The sequence below is a fragment of the Hemitrygon akajei genome, chromosome 1 (assembly GCF_048418815.1).
Source record: "Hemitrygon akajei chromosome 1, sHemAka1.3, whole genome shotgun sequence".
NCBI lineage: Eukaryota > Metazoa > Chordata > Chondrichthyes > Myliobatiformes > Dasyatidae > Hemitrygon > Hemitrygon akajei.
In genome coordinates, this window is record NC_133124.1 from 90063484 (window position 1) to 90079204 (window position 15721).

At 39.5% G+C, this 15721-nt stretch overlaps 1 protein-coding gene across 18 annotated transcripts in view; it reads right to left on the reverse strand.

Annotated features, from left to right (window-relative positions):
* The window catches only part of LOC140728745 (focal adhesion kinase 1), a 527596-nt gene that overhangs the window by 276082 nt on the left and 235793 nt on the right, over positions 1 to 15721 (reverse strand). For 5 of the 18 annotated variants that reach the window (XM_073047765.1, XM_073047735.1, XM_073047739.1 and 2 more), the window contains exon 1: positions 576 to 670. The exons of 4 other annotated variants lie outside the window; for them this stretch is intronic. The gene's annotated coding sequence lies outside the window, so the exon portion shown is untranslated. Of the gene's footprint in view, positions 1 to 575; positions 672 to 820; positions 849 to 15721 lie in introns of those variants that run through there. 9 more of the 18 variants (XM_073047760.1, XM_073047723.1, XM_073047730.1 and 6 more) reach the window with 4 other exon arrangements.

Genomic DNA, 15721 nt, shown 5'->3' on the forward strand with positions numbered 1-15721 from the left:
AGGCACAGATACTAAGCAAGCTACAGTGGCCTTGTCCAATAAATTAAAGTTGTTTGCAAGTTGAAGCAGTTGAATGTTTAAACTTCAGAGTAATTATGTAAACAACACAATCAAAATTTCAATAACAGATTTATAAAGGTGAAAATATCACCTGCAAATTTTCAAATTCCACAAATAAAATATTCTTAATAGAGGGGACCAAACATAGGACTTAAAGCCTCAAGTACACTGGACATAGATTAATGAATGAATTAGCTGTCTGACTTCCACAATGCAAGATTAAAATAAAAGTCTGTTTCCCCATGAAGGCCACAAGCCTCTTTGCAACTGTTAGCAATAGAAAAACTTCACAGCACATCAATCCACTAAGTGAGTTGTGGTGTCTGTGTTACAAGACAAAAATAACTACCAAAAGAAATAATTTTACTCCAGTCACAATTTAAGGCTGAACAAGCAGATTCAATTCAATGTACAGACTGTTGAACCACTAAATATTTTTCAATAACAAAGTTTAATAACAAATCACAATTACTTCAAAATCTTCAAAAATGACTTAGGATCCTTTGTGATACTACCTTCTGCCTCGAGATGTTTTACTTCTACCTCATGTCTTGTTCGAGCACTCCAGCAAACACATGGAATGTAGGAATATGGTGGGGAAGGAGGAACCTTCCCAAAAAGAATCATAGATAAAACTTACTATTCAAAAATAATAAATCAAGTTTCACTTTAAAAATGAAAATAAGCTTCTGAACATTCTTCTTGAGTCATGTTCTCAGTCACACGATTCATAAATCAGTAAAATATGAATCATTATAACCTGGGGCTTTTCAAACATCATAGGTAGTGTACTTCCCAGTTGTCTTACTGTCTGTACATTTGACCAAAGAGCATTGAGAGCACATGTATTTGCATATCCGACAGGGACTGCCTCCAGACTTTAAAGATGTATAATTGGAGTTCAGTAAGTATTAGATTGCACCATTTGAGTATGTTATGATCCGATTGGTTGAAAACTAATATAAACAGAATTGCAATCCATAGGACCCATGCCAAGTACTGCTCCATGAGGTGGGGCACCACAGACAGGAATGTTTCGTAGTACTTTCCTTTAACTCTTTCAGGACTTCAGTAACATACAATGAAGGCAAATTTCTGGTTATCTTAAAAGAAATTCTCACTGTGTCCCATCAGAAAACCATCATATTTACTTTAAATAGGATTAACAGGACCTCCAGACAGTGTCAAAATATGAATGGAATGGAAACAATGTTGCATGATCACCTACACTTTCAAATATTTACTACATTATTCTTTTTTTAAACTTTTTTTATTTTACACAAACAAAAACAGAAACACTAAGCAAATGCTAACAAAGCCAGGGTATCACACATAAGCAACAACAAATATAAAACTATTAACTTTAAATATACAAAGAACCAAGAAAATCCACTCTAAATACTGTTGGACAGAAGGAACTATATCTAAAAGGAGTCACAAAACAGGAACATTTACAGAGATAACCCAAAACGTTGACAGATTTGTACAGTCTTTACAGCTTTCTGGTTATGGGAAGTTTTCAGAGTATTAACAAATAGTTTGAAGTCTGACGTAAAAAATATAAATGAAGGTTTCTTATTGCTGTATTTGCAGTTATGGATATAAAATTTGCTGTAAATTAACAAAAGATTTATGATCAAGAAATGATCCCTATGAGATTTGGTATTATTAGTAAACCCAAATAAGACATTTTCAAAACAAAAAGTAAAATCCACATTAATATATTGATTTATAAATTGACAAACATCAACCCAAAATGTTTTAACATATTCACAATCCCAAAGCAGATGAAATAAATCCTCAGGATATAAACTACAAAAAGAACAGTTAGTTTCAATATTAGAATTAAACCTTGTCAGATAAACATTGGTTGGATAATATCATTCTTAAACATTTCCACATTCTTTAATTCCAAGTCTTCGCAGCATTTATGCTCCTTAGCTTGAAACCATGCTTTTTGCCACCAACTCTAGAACCAATCTCAAACATTTTAACAGTAGTTCAAGTAATTGAAACAAGAAACAAACAGTGCAGTGCCACCATTAATAATGCAGCTGCTTCAGTGTCAGAGACCCAGGTTCAAACTTGACTATGATCGCTGTTTGCATGGAGCCTGTGCATTTTCCCTGTGAATGCATGAGCTTCCTCTGGCTGCTCTGATGTCTTCCCACATCCCAAAGACTTGTGGGTTTTTAATTTAATTGGCAGTTGTATGTAGCATATGAGTGGTATAATCTGTAGAACTGATGGGATTGTGACAAGAACATATAATGGACAGATTTATGGGCAGCCAGTGATGACAAATGGATGCTTGGGACACTGGTGGAATGGGTTTGCTGGCTGCTGTGGAGCTGTAGGTGTCCTCTGCTGCCTGGGAACATAGTGTGTAGCCATATTTGAGTTGCAAACTGTCTGAGTTATGAGAAAAAAAGTAATTTTTCCTTCCCCTTCCTCCTTCTTCCATTCCCTACTCTGGCCTCTTACCTTTTCTCCTCAGCTGCCTATCACCTCACCCCTGGAGCCCCTCTTCCTTCCCTTTCTTCCATGCTGCACTCTCCCCTCTTATCTTTCTTTCTTCTCTAGCCATTTGCCTTTTTCACCCACCTGGCTTCACCTTCTAGCTAGTCCCTCTTCTCCATCCCTTAACCTTTTTCATTCTGGTGGCTTTCCCTTCCTTTCCAGTCCTGAAGAAGTGCCTCAGCCTGAAACATTGACTATTTATTAATTTCCACAGATGCTGCCTGAATTCCTCCAGCATTTTGTGTGTTACTCTGGATTTCCAGCATCTACACACTCTCTTATGTGCATGGGTTATGAATGGCTCACAAAAACAGAACTCTGTTGTAACCTGGGGAACATATGAAAGATAGGATTCTTTAGAATGTAGATGATTAAGAAGAGATTTGATTGTGGTATACAAAATTAGGAGGGGCAAAGATGGGGGTAAATGCAAGCAGGCTTTTGTCCACTGAAGTTGAGTGGGACTAAAACCAGAGTTCATGGCTTAAGGGTGAAATGTGAGGAGTTTAAGGGGAACATGATAGGAAACTTCTTCACTCAGAGGGTCATAAGAGTGTGGAATGGGCTGCCAGCGCAAGTGGTCCATGCAAGTTCAATTTCAACATTGAAGAGAAGTTTAGATAGGTACATGGATAGTAGGGTTATGGAAAGCTATGGTCCTTATGCAGGTCATTGGGAGTAAGCAGTTTAAATAATTTTCAGCATGGACTAGATGGGCTGAAGGTCCTGCTTCTGTGCTGTACTTCTCTATGACTCTAGGATCAGTTGATGGTCAGCAACAACTTTAAGCGCTGAAGTACTCATTCCTGGGCTGTAACTCCCAATGACTCTGCATTCTTGAAATCCAACATTGAAAAACAGAAAACTTTGTAAATTGTAAATCAATCAGCATTAATGGAGAAACTGGCACGTTAATAATGTGTCTAAAAATATTTTCCTTGTCATCCTTGTTAATCACCATGACAATAATGCTGAACTAACTACAAACATAGTACCCTTTGCTTCAGAATTAGGGAAAAGATAATTCTACCCTTCAGTCTTGGCATGACCTTTTCATCCACATTTGCCTTTGTGTCCTTTGCCCGTTATCTTTACGTCAGAATAGTATTGCTTTACATGGGGGAGGTAGTCTTCATTCAGTATTCAATTCCAGTATAACATTTCAAGAGACAAAGGAACTTCAATGCATTAATTTAATCTTATGTCAACTTGGCACATGTGCAATTGTGCAAATGTGTGACCATATGCCATTAGTGACAGCTGGTCAGTATGGTTAATAGCAAGAATGCAGATCATTATCATAATAAAATATCTTGTACCTCTGTATTGAAGCAGAGAAATTATAATCAGCTCAATTAAATCACTCTAAATAATGCTCAAATAATGGGCTCAAGATAGCCCATGATTTAAAATAACTCAATTAAGTGTGTTATTTCAAAACAGATTCGATTTATTTTAAAGACATTAAAAAAGCATAATGTTAGAGAGATTTCCTAGGAACTCAAAGTTTAAAATGCAAAAAATATGATAGAAAATAAGCTAAAGCTGCTTAAATATGCAGAACCATTATATTTAAATAAAAGTAACAACAAATAGCTGGTCCTGTATGGAAAGATAGGCTTAAAAAAATGAAAAAGATCATTTGTTGGAAACATATTTACATATTGAAAAAGGAAAATAATTAAAAATTAAGCCAATATTCTTACATGCCCAATGTTCTTTCAAAAGCAAAATCACTTCACAGTACCTGCTCATAAACAAACATAAACTACCGTAAATGTATTTGAAAACTCTCTCCAGTGTAAACTCAATAATATAATTATTCAGAAATCTTGATGGTTCAGCATTTGGTTCACTCATCAGCCTGAAATGTGAGCAGGGCAGCCAAAATAAAGGCAGTGTGTGCAGCCAGAACCAGTCCAGAGGGATGGACAGGTCTAGGATTGCAGTTTGCAACACTAGTGCACAGGAACCCGGATAGTTTACAGCTACAGCCAGGAAGGCATATTTGTTTCCTGCCCCCCTTTAAACTAATTGGGTTGGCTGGAAAATTTGGTATATTACTGTAAAAAGTGAAGAAATGGTTATTAATACTCCTATCATCCATAAAGTCTGCTATATTAGCACTATCAAAGTCCTGAGGGTGCCAGAATAACATTTTTTAATTATACATGTCACCTCATTTGACTAAATCCAAACTACATGCATTACATTTCGTCAAGAGAGGTCCAGAATCAAGTGCAATAGTTTTGAACACTGAGTTTAAAATACCAGATCTGAAATTCTACAAATACAAACATGCCGAAGGATGTGGTTAAATCAAATTGTGAAGCAATCACTCTTTCATATTTTAAGAAACAAACCAATGGTGTGCAGTCTGTGTTCAGCAACTTGCTTTGTTAGAAATCAACTTATCCTAAAAAGCAGTGGCCTCTAGCGCTACATGTAATTGCCGAGATCACACTGTCCTAATTTGACCTTTGCTTTCAATATTTAATTGTCTTTTACATTATGCATCATCTTTCTAAATAAAATACATTTTATTCCAGGACAGAAGGTGGAATATTCTGTAACATATTGCTTCAGTAGTCATTTCTAACTCCTTTACATCCAGCCTTCTGTTTTTTTCTTACACATTATACAAGAGACTTTGCATAATTTATAGAGTATGAGTTTTTTTAAGTGCAGCCATTTGACCTGAGTGGTTATTCTACACATGAAGGCAGCTCTAATGCTTTATGGCCAAGTTCTCCCATTAAACATCTTCCTTCAACCAAATATCTAATCTATTAAAGATGATGCCTCTGTTTCATTCATTAAACATGCTGGTACTGTACAACTATTGAATTATAACCCTTTATAAAATGTTTCCTCTTTTTATATGCAATAACTTATATTTATTTATTGCCTACATACTCTCCTCTTGCACTCCTTAACAGCTGGAAATAATCCACTGCCCCCATCTTTCCATCATTATATTTTGTTAGATCTCTTCATAACGTGGAGTCCTGAATCAGCACACACCAACTTGAGCCACATTAAGATCTTAAAAAGCTTTCAACATTTGTGCTTTTCTTTGTCCCCCATTATTACCTCACCAGCATAATTCTCCAGTGGTCCAATATCAACTCTCACCTCCCTTTTACTCTTTGTATAACTGAAAAAAACTTTTAGTATCCTGCTTAATATTATTGGCTAGTTTGTCCTCATATTTTATCTTTTCCTTTCTTACAGCTTTTTTAGTTGCCTTTAGTTGGATTTTAAAAGCTTCCCAATCATCCAACTTCCCACTCACTTTTACTTCTTTATATGCCCTTTCCTTGGCATTTATGCAGTCCTTAACTTCCCTGGTCAGCCATGGTTGCTTAGCCCTGCCATTTGAGAACTTCTTCTTCTGTGGGACATATCTATCCTGTGCCCAGTGAAAGATCCCAAGAAACTTCAGTCATCTCTGCTCTGCCGTCAACCTCGCCAGGATCCTCCTCCAATCCACCTGGGCAAGCTCCTTTCTCATGCCTCTAAAATTCCCTTTATTCCATTGCAATACTGATACATGTGACATATGCTTCTCCCTCTCAAATTGTAGTATGAATTCAATCATATTATGATCACTGTCTCATAAGGGTTCCTATAAGTTAAGCTCCCTAATAAGATTTGGGTTATTACACGACACCCAATTGAAAATAGCCTTTCCGCAAGTAGGTACAACCACAAGCTGCTCTAAAAAGCCATCTCATAGGCATTCAACAAATTCCCTTTCTTGCGATCTGACACAAACCTGATTTTCCCGGTCCCCTTCCATATTGAAGACTCCATTACAATCGTGGCATTACCATCATTATATGCCTTTTCCAGCTCCCTTTGTAATCTCAACCCCACATCTTAGCTGCTATTTGGAGACCTATATATGATTTCCATAATGGTTTATTTTTTACCCTCGTAGTTTCTTAACTCCACCCACGAAAATTCAAAATTCTCTGACCCTATGTCAACTATTTCTAAAGATTTAATTCCATTTCTTACCAACAGAGCCGATGCCTTCCTGCCTGTCCTTTCAATACAAAGTATATCCTTTAATGTTAAGCTCCCAACTATGGCCTTCTTTCAACCACAACTCAGTGATGCCCCGAACATCATACCAACCAATCTCTTAATTGCGCCACAAGTCCATTCACCTTTTTCCAAATGCTGTGCGGATTTAATTACAGCACTTTCAGTCCTGCATTCTTTTGAATTTTACCTCTGTTGTACAATTTAACTCTTTGCTCTGTTTCCACTTGTACCCAATCATTGGCTTGTCAATTCCTTACATTCATGTTACACCCATCATCTACTTGTAAACCTGTTGACTCATCCTCAGTTCTACCATTTGGGTTGTAGATACATTTTCTGATTATGTAAACCCAGATGAGAAAGTAAGTTATTAAGATACAGGGGTATGAAGTGGGATGTAAATGTGTTAAGCAAGTAAGAAAAAAAATGAGATTTGGAGTATAATATTGGAAAATTAGCATCTACTCAGTATGTACGTTAGTAGGAAACAAAGCAAAATATTGCTTACATTAAGAATGTCTTCTGCATTCGAAGGCCAGCAACGAGGACGTGTGACGAAGGATATCTTTGGTCAGATGTCGAGCCAGCAGACTGGGGAGGGTGAGAGGTGTGTGTGTGTGTGTGCGCGTGTGCATGTGCGTAAGTAAACAGGGCCTGTTTTCCTGTTGTTCTATTGTTGCTGTTGCTGTTACTTGGTGTTGCTCTGCTCAGCTGAACAATGTGGAGATGCTATGTTGGAACCAGAATGGGTGACCACACTCGAGGCCTGCCCCCAGCACATCCTGAGGTTGTGTTGGTTGTTCACACTAACAACACATTTCACTGTATGGTTTTATGTGCATGTTTTAACCAAATGAATCTGAATTTGAAGAACAAAATTACTATACAGATATAGCAAGTAGCAAGGTTGCTGTCCTTATTGTTAAAGGAATGGAGTCATTGCCTCAACTGAACATAGTGCTAGTGATAAAACTGGAGGGTAAAGTACAGTAATTGTCCCTCTACTTAAGAAGACATGCTTGCATTAATGAGAATTCAGTAAAACTCAATTGGTTAATACCTGGTTTAAATGGGCTATCTTCTGAAAAAACATTCAGAAGACTGGACCTCTTAAGAAGAACAAGGGATTTTGGAAACAAAGAAAATTCAGAAGGAGCATGACATGCTGCTGTCAGGAGAGATTCCCTGTGTAAGGAATTTAGAACCAAATGAGGGTCACTCATTTAAAAAGGGATATGGATGAGGAGTTTCTTCTCTCAGTAATCATAAACCCGTTAACATTCTGTATCTTGGAGTTATGGAGGGCAAGGTAGGCAGATGTTGGATCTGTTAAGCCTCAATCAAAATGAAATTACTCAGTATCTTCCTGAATGTCAGAACAAGTTCAAGGGACCATAAATCTGATCCTTCTCTTAAATTCATGCCTTTATGTCATGGATTGTATCAAAAGTTTTTAAAGATGAACTCATCGAGCCCAGTGAATAAATTTCCATTACTCCACTGATGAGTGTCTTGGTCTCGTAAATGGAGGAAAGTCTCTACAGAGTCAGGTCGAGAACCATTTACTTCAAGATATTCAATCTGATTGACATAATAACAACAATACTTATTTTAATATCCCTTAGAACAAAGATAATAAGAGTAAAGTAATTTTGCTCTAAAGATATTAACACTACCTGATGCCTTCATTTGGTTTTACATCACTGCTAACATGGCTTACCTTACTTCACCTGTGGCTGTATCCACTTGGAATTTAATGCCAAAAGTGGTTATCAATATTACCTATTAAAATTTAATGGATGTAAACAAGGAGTTACTAGTGAGTTCACGATATCTTGAATGTTCCATTCAACATTCATTCCACTCCAGCTTTGGCATTTGTTTTACACAACACCATCAAATCTCCCATTGTTATCATCTCTATCAAGCTGCTCTTAAACAACATAAACTATGCCACAAAAACTCTGCTTTTCAAGGTCCACACAGAAATAGCTCTCCTCAGACAGCATCTCACGAACCTTGTTGACCTCCGACCTACTGGAGAAGTAAAGAGACCAGATTGCCCTCAAGTTTATCATAATTGGTACCTGTAAGGATTGTCTACCAAAAAGAGCTACGAGTAGTTGGTTGCAAATCATCATGAGATCCAGCAGTTAATTATTCATTGATGAAAAACTTCCTGAGATTGGACGCTCTACTATGCCAGAGGGGGGAGGGGAAGGGGGTGGTATCTTAAGAACAGATGGTGAATGGAAGAAACTGCAGGAATGGCTAGCTACTTGGTTATAAACGTGAATACACTCAGATTTTTCTAAGTTGTCAAAGCCATCTTATGCCCAAACATACATTGCTTCATCTCAATGAAAGCCAAAAAAATTAGTTTATTAACGACAGGCACGATCTGCACTAAGTTTAAGTATCAGCCAATGCAGAATACAGCTGTGGCCATCCCCCTCAATAACAGGTACTGCTGGGGAGGGTGGGGATAGCCTAGCAGAGACATGCCACAGTGGTCAGGTTTCTGGCACTGAGTCTGGCTCTGTGGCTGAGAAGGGAAGGTGGGAGAAGAGGTGAGCTGCAAAGATAGGGGATTCATTGGTTAGGGAAACAGACAGGAGGTTCTGTGAATGAGAAGAAGATTCCCAGATGGTATTTTGCCTCCCAGGTGCCACAGTCAGGGACATCTTAGATTGAGTGCACAGCATTCTTAATGGAGAGGGGGAGCAGTCAGAGGTTGTGGTCCACAGCAGTAGCATTAAAATGGGTAGGAAGAGTGAGAATGTCCTTCAGCAGGTATTCAGGGAGTTAGATGCTAACTTAAAAGACAAGACTTCCAGTGTTGTAATCTCAGGATTGCTACCCATACCATGTGCTAGTGAGGCCAGAAATAGGAAGGTCACACAGTTTAACATGTGGCTAAAGAGATGGTGCAGGAGGGAGAGCTTCAGATTTTTAGGTTATTGGGCTCTCTTCCAGGTAAGGTGGGACCTGTACAGAAGGGACATTTTGCACCTGATCTGGACGAGGAGTAATATCCTAGCAGGAAGGTTTGCTAGTGCTGCACCTGGGGGGTGGTAGTGTTAAACTACAGTTACAGGGGATGGGAAGCAGTGCCAGAGCAAATAGTGGAGTGGCTGTGGGGAATGTTGTTGTTAAGCCTACATGAAAAGTCTTGAATTGAAAGGTTGAGACGGTTGAATGTGGTGCGACTGGCTCCAAACTGCAAATGCAAGGAGTATTGAAGGAAAGGTAAACAAGCATAGGGCATGGATCAGCATGTGGAATTACAGTCGGCCCTCCTTATCCACGGGGGATTGGTTCTGGGACCCCTCACAGATACCAAAATTCGCAGATGCTCAAGTCCCTTATTCAACCTGTCTCAATCCGGTGAACCTTAGGACCCAGCGGAATCCCAGACCTTATTTAACGTCTCAAATCGGGGGACATTAGGACCCGGCGCCAGAGCTCTGAATGCGCAGTGTTTCTGTTCATGAAAATAATCACAATCACGATTGAAAATAAAGTGGAAATAATAAAGTGATTGGAAAGAGGTGAAACACCATCAGTCATTGGAAAAGCGTTAGGCTACGTCGGTCAACGATCGGAACAATTTTAAAGGATTAAGTGAGAAAGGTTCTGCCCTGATGAAAGCTACAATTATTACTAAGCAACGCAGTGGTTTAATTATTGGGTTTTGAGTTTTTGATCCTCCACATCAACCCGGCACGATGGAGAGCGCGCTAGGGAGCGATCTGTCTCGAGTACTTCTGTTCCTGAGCCCGGCGTTGAAACATACGTTCTTAAGTGTTTTATATGCATAGAAAGGTAAAATATAAACTATATACTAAGACAAATGTTTGACTAACTGACACTAAATAATACCAGATGTACCTGTTCCGACTTACTAAGAGAACATCCGGTTTTTTTCAATCGTAATCCACGATAACCCACACACATCCTCCCGTATACTTTAAATCATCTCCAGATTACTTATAATACCTAATACAATGTAAATGCTATGTGAAATGGCTGTTATACTGCATTGTTTAGGGAATAATGACAAGAAAAGAATGTCTGTACATGCTCGAACAAGAAGTGCTGGAAGAGCACTTCAGGGTTTTCGCGAAACGCAGTTGGCTGAATTTGCGCATGCAGAATCCACTGATAAGGAGGGCCGACTGTACAACATCAGAGCCAATAGTGATACTTGGCTGCAGGAGGGACAGAATTCGCAGCTCAATAATTGGGGGTCTTTGCTTCAGTCATGATAGAGCAGGAAGGATAAAAGGGGAGGGGTGGCATTACTTGACAGGGGAAACTGTCATGATATTGCTCAGACAGGACAGGCTGGAGAGCTCGTCTACTGAGGCTATATGGGTGGTACTGAGGGATGACCAAGTTAAAGAAATTATATTATAGACCATCCAACAGTCAGCAGGATTAAAAGAAGGAAATTTGTAGAGACTGCAGACTGTTGCAAGAAAAAAAAGGTTATGACAGCATTCCCATAGTATGAAAGGGCTGGATAGGATAGAGTTTGTCAAATATGTTAAGAAAAGTTTCCTTAATCAATACAGAGGTCCCAACTAGAGAGAATGTAATACTAGATCTCCTACTGGGGAATGAGACAGAAGAGGTGACAGAACTTTGGTAAGGAAACACATTGTATCTAGTGATCATAATGCATTAGTTTTACACATCAGACTTCCAATATAACTCGGAGTCCTGCCATGTGCAGAAGTTCGCTGATGACACGGCCATAGTGGGGTGTGTCAGGAATGGACAGGAGGAGGAGTATAGGAAACTGATACAGGACTTTGTGATATGGTGCAACTCAAACTACCTGCGTCTCAATATCACCAAGACCAAGGAGATGGTGGTGGACTTTAGGAGATCTAGGCCTCATATGGAGCCAGTGATCATTAATGGAGAATGTGTGGAGCAGGTTAAGACCTACAAGTATCTGGGAAGCTAGACTGGACTGCCAACACAGATGCCTTGTGCAGGAAGGCACAGAGTCGAATGTACTTCCTAAGAAGGTTGGCGTCATTCAATGTCTGTAGTGAGATGCTGAAGATGTTCTATAGGTCAGTTGTGGAGAGCGCCCTCTTCTTTGTGGTGGTGTGTTGGGGAGGAAGCATTAAGAAGAGGGACGCCTCACGTCTTAATAAGCTGGTAAGGAAGGCGGGCTCGGTCGTGGGCAAAGTACTGGAGAGTTTAACATCGGTAGCTGAGCGAAGGGCGCTGAGTAGGCTACGGTCAATTATGGATAACTCTGAACATCCTCTACATAGCACCATCCAGAGACAGAGAAGCAGTTTCAGCGACAGGTTACTATCGATGCAATGCTCCTCAGACAGGATGAAGAGGTCAATACTCCCCAATGCCATTAGGCTTTACAATTCTACCGCCAGGACTTAAGAACTTTTTAAAAGCTATTATTAATGCTTTTTGAGATAGTGATTTAGATGCATATCATATTTTTTACTGAGTTAAGTATTGTATGTAATTAGTTTTGCTACAACAAGTGTATGGGACATTGGAAAAAAGTTGAATTTCCCCATGGGGATGAATAAAGTATCTATCTATCTATCTATCTAGTTTCAAGATAATAATGGGGAAGGATAAGTCTGAACCTTTGGTTAAGATTCTAAGTTGAAGAAAGGCCAATTTTGAAGGTGTCATAAAGCATCTGGCAAGGGTGGATTGGAATGGTTGTTTTCTGGCAAAGGTGTACTTGGCAAGTGGGAGACCTTCGGAAGTCAAATTTTGACAGTACAATGTTTGTATGTTTCTGTCAGAATAAAAGGCACGGATAACAGGTTTAGGGAACCTTGTTTTTCCAAGGGATATTGAGGCCCATGGTTAAGAAGCAGGTGTATATCAGGTTTAGGCAGGAAGGAGCAAATGAGGTACTCAAGAGGATGATAAATACGAGACAACACTTAAGGAATTTCTCAGGAGCTTTCACAGACATATTAATGACAAAATGATCACAGGAGGTAAAATTGGTCCCATTGAAGATCAAAGTGGTCATCTATCCATGGAACTGCAAGACACAAGGGAAATCTCAAATGGATTTTTTGCATCTGCATTTACTCAGGAGATGAACGCAGTCTATGGAAGTGAGGCAACACAGCAGTGAGGTCTTGAATCATATACAGATTGTAGAGGTAGAGGTGTTTTGATGTCTTGAGGCAAATTAGGTGCACACACGGACCTTGTGGGAGATAGTGCAGAAATAGGGGCTCTAGCAGAGATACTTAAAATGTCCTTAGCCACAGCCAAGGTGCCGGAGGATTGGAGGATACTAATGTTGTTCCATTGTTTAAGAAAGGCTCTAGGAATAAGCAGGGAAATTATAGGCCGGTGAGCCTGAAGTCAGTAATGGGATAGTTACTGGAATACATTCTAAGGAACCAAATATATAAGTATTTGGATAGACAGGGACTGATTATGTCTGGTCAACATGGCTTTGTGCATGGGAAGTCATGTCTAACCAATCTGACAGAGTCTTTTGAGAAAGTTACCAGGAAAGTTGAAGAAGGCAAGCTGTTGTCCACATGGACTTTAGCAAGGCTTTTGATAACGTCCTGCATGGGAAGTTGGCTAAGTAGATTCAGTTGCTTGGCATTCAGGATGTGGTAGTAAATTGGATTAGACATTGGCCTTATAGGGGAAGCAGGAGAATGGATGGCTGCCTCTCTGACTATTGCCCTATGACAAGTGGCATTATGTGGGGATTGGTTCTGGGTCCTTGTCATCTGTATCAACGATCTGGATGATAATGTAGTAAACTAGATCAGTAAATCTGAGGATGACACCAAAATCGAGGACATGGTGGACAGTGAGGAAGACCATCAAACCTTGTAACAGGATCTGGACCAGCACCAGCTGGAAAAATAAGCTGAAAAATCACAGATAGAATTTAATTTAGCCAATTGTGAGGTGTTGCATTTTGGGAGAAGGGTAGGGTAGGACTTACAGTGAGTGGTAGGGCACTGGGAGTGGGGTAGAACAAAAGGATCTGGGAATACAGATCCATAATCCTTTGAGAGGATGGTCATGATGAAAAACAACTCCTGCCTAAGCGAGAACTTGAACCCGCTGCAATTTGCCTATTGCCACAACAAGTCTACAGTGGATGCAATCTCACTGGGTCTTCACTAGGCTTTGGACCACTTGGACAATAGCGATACCTATGTCAGGCTGATTACAGCTCAGTATTCAACACAATCATATCCTCAGTTCGAATCAACAAGCTCCAAAACCTGGTCCTCCGTAACTCCCTCTGCAACTGAATCCTTGATTTCCTCATCAGGAGACCACAGTCAATGTGGATTGGAAATAACATCTCCTGCTCGTGGATGTCATCACACGTCAAGGATATGTGTTTAGCCCACTGCTCTACTCTCTCTACACCCATGACTACATGGCTAGGCACAGCTCAAACGTCATTTATAAATTTGCCAATTACCCAACTAGCGTTGGTAGAAATTTAGATGGTGATAAGGAGGCCTACCGGAGCAAGACTGATCAGGAGGTTGAGTGGTGATATAACAACAACTTTGTACGCAACGTCAGTAAGACCAAGGAATCGACTGTGGATTTGAGGGGAAGTCAATCTCAGTGCTGATGGGCATTGTGCTGATGGGCATTACCTTTCTCACATCAGTGTTACAGTAAACTCTCTGCCACAGTGGAGCTAATCAAGAAGACTAATGGTTGAGACTGCTCAACTATATCACCTCCACATCAGAAGGAAGATCATCCCAAGCTCACTGCTAATGTGCATGTTTTAAGAATAGGAAAGTCTAGGATTCAAGTGTAATGTGTAGGATCTGAGGGCACAGCCTCAGAATAAAGCAACATCACTTTGAAATTGAGATGAAGAAGAATTTCTTCAGCCAGAGAGTGATGAATCTCTGGAACTTGTTGAAGCTGAGGGCTGTAGAGGCCAAGTGATTGGGTATGTTTATGGCAGAGATTGACAATTTTCTTAAAGAACATGGAGACTAAAGGTTACATGGAGAAGGCAAGAGAATAGAGTTGAAAAAATTCAGCCATGATTTAATGGCAGTGAAGACTAGATGGGCTGAACAGCCTTGTTTTCCTCTGAAAGCTGATGGACTCATAGAAGTGAAATTCCAAGTTATCACTGACTTGTACACTAAAAAATATAAGTAAGCCTAATGTTCAAACTTTGCATAACAAAGTTCTGCTATCGTGTCCTTGCTATATAAACCCAATAAGCTTTCTCATATTTCAAGAGTCACTGATCTGTCAAGTCAGATGAAAATAAGCCTCACGTATAGTGTGCCAGCGATCTTTGGCTATCTGAACAGTGTTTAAAGATCAATACCTGATAACTGACACAAAGCCCATGGTCTATTAAGCAGGAAAGATTCCAATGCTTTTGAATACTTGAGACTGACTAGTCACAGCAATAAGTAGTCCAAGTCTCAGAAGGAGATAGGTAATGCTTTGTTCACAAAGCCTTCCAAATCCACTGGCAGGATAGGTGAAACCAGCTATCAACACTACTACATACAGTCAGCTTTACTGAGCAGACCACAACATTCACACAGATGAAACCAGTCTCCTGTTACAGAAACTCTATTTTGTCCTGTCATAAGAGATCACCAAGTGCATATACAATAGAACACAAACATTCTCAAAGCATCCTTGAGAAAGTGCACACCTCTGATTCTTGGGAATCCTTGTCCCCTGACAACTGATATTGTTTAAAGATTTAAAGGTATCCACATATCGTTTGAAGGTACAAAGCATCATCCAAACTGGACCCCATCAACCCTGCTGAGTACATCCTATCCCATCTGTGGAAGAGTTTGCAGGTTTCTGACTGATCTTTTCAACTCTTAGAATCCACAGAACTGGACTCATCCTCAGTGTTAAGAAGCTTCCTGTGAAGGGACAAATTCAAAGTTCAAAGTAAATTTATTTATTATTCAGGTACATAACATACAACCGAGATTCAAGAAACACCAAAAAAATGCATCTAAAAGTAATAACAATAATGAAAAAACGAGTAATAAATATCGAGAATATGAAATGAAGAGTCCTTGAA